The following is a 988-nucleotide window of genomic DNA, read 5'->3' as shown; positions in this document are numbered from 1 at the left end:
TCTCTGATGCCCGGCCCGGAGCGCACCATGGGGCCGTTGTGGTTCTGCTGTTTGCCCCTCGCCCTCTTGCCTCTTCTCGCCGCCGTGGAAGGTAAGGAAGGGGCCTTTCCGGGGCAGAACCCCTCTTTATTATGATGATCGTTATTATTTTGCTAATTTTTTTTTTCTCCTTCTTTTCTTTCTCTCGTTTATTATTATTTATTTAATTAATCGAGGGGTGGCCCTCGGCCCTCCCCCTCCCTCCACGCCGCACCCCTTCCTGGGGGTGTGAGGTGTGGGGGGGAGGGGGGAAAGAAGGAGGGAAGGCGAAGTTTTGGGGAAGTGCTGCCCCAGGTGGAGCTTTTTCCCCCAACCCCGGCCCTTCCCTTCCCTCCGCCATCCCCGTACCGAGGTGGGCATCTCCCACCTCGCCTCCCGTAGGGAACCGCCGAGCCCCTCTCCCGGGGATGCTGGGGAGAGGCTTTGGGGTCTCCCTGAGCGAGGCCAAATGCATCCTCCAACCTCTTCCCCGTAGGGTTCCCCCAGGGCTGAGACAAAGCAGAGGCAGCGGCAGGTGGGTGCGTGGCTGAGGGATGGGTGTGCGGCCGAGGGCTGGATTCCCATTAAGGGCTGGCTGCATGGCTGGGAGCCCCATGCCAGATTCCCGTTTTGGGGTCCCAACGCATCGCATCCCAGCCACGCCTGCGGTGCCGTGGAAGTTGGGGGGCTCGGTGGGGCTGAGCTTTGCTGCTGCGTTGGGTGTGGAGGTGGTGGGAGACGTCCGGACGGTGTTTGTCTGGAGCAGTGGATGAGGCACCATTTATTAAGTTGGAGTTTTGGGAGATGACTCATGGGTTGGCCGGCTATACATCGTGATATTTACAATATGGGAGCTTGGCATAAATAGGACTATTTACGTTGCAGCGGAGAGCGCTAGCCAGCTATGCTATTCAAATGAGCATGGTATGGTTTTAATTAGGGGTTGGGGGGGGTGGGGGTGATGAGTGTG

This window comes from Meleagris gallopavo, chromosome 23 (assembly GCF_000146605.3).
Source record: "Meleagris gallopavo isolate NT-WF06-2002-E0010 breed Aviagen turkey brand Nicholas breeding stock chromosome 23, Turkey_5.1, whole genome shotgun sequence".
Taxonomy (NCBI): Eukaryota; Metazoa; Chordata; class Aves; order Galliformes; family Phasianidae; genus Meleagris; species Meleagris gallopavo.
Note: the sequence above shows the minus strand (reverse complement) of the source record.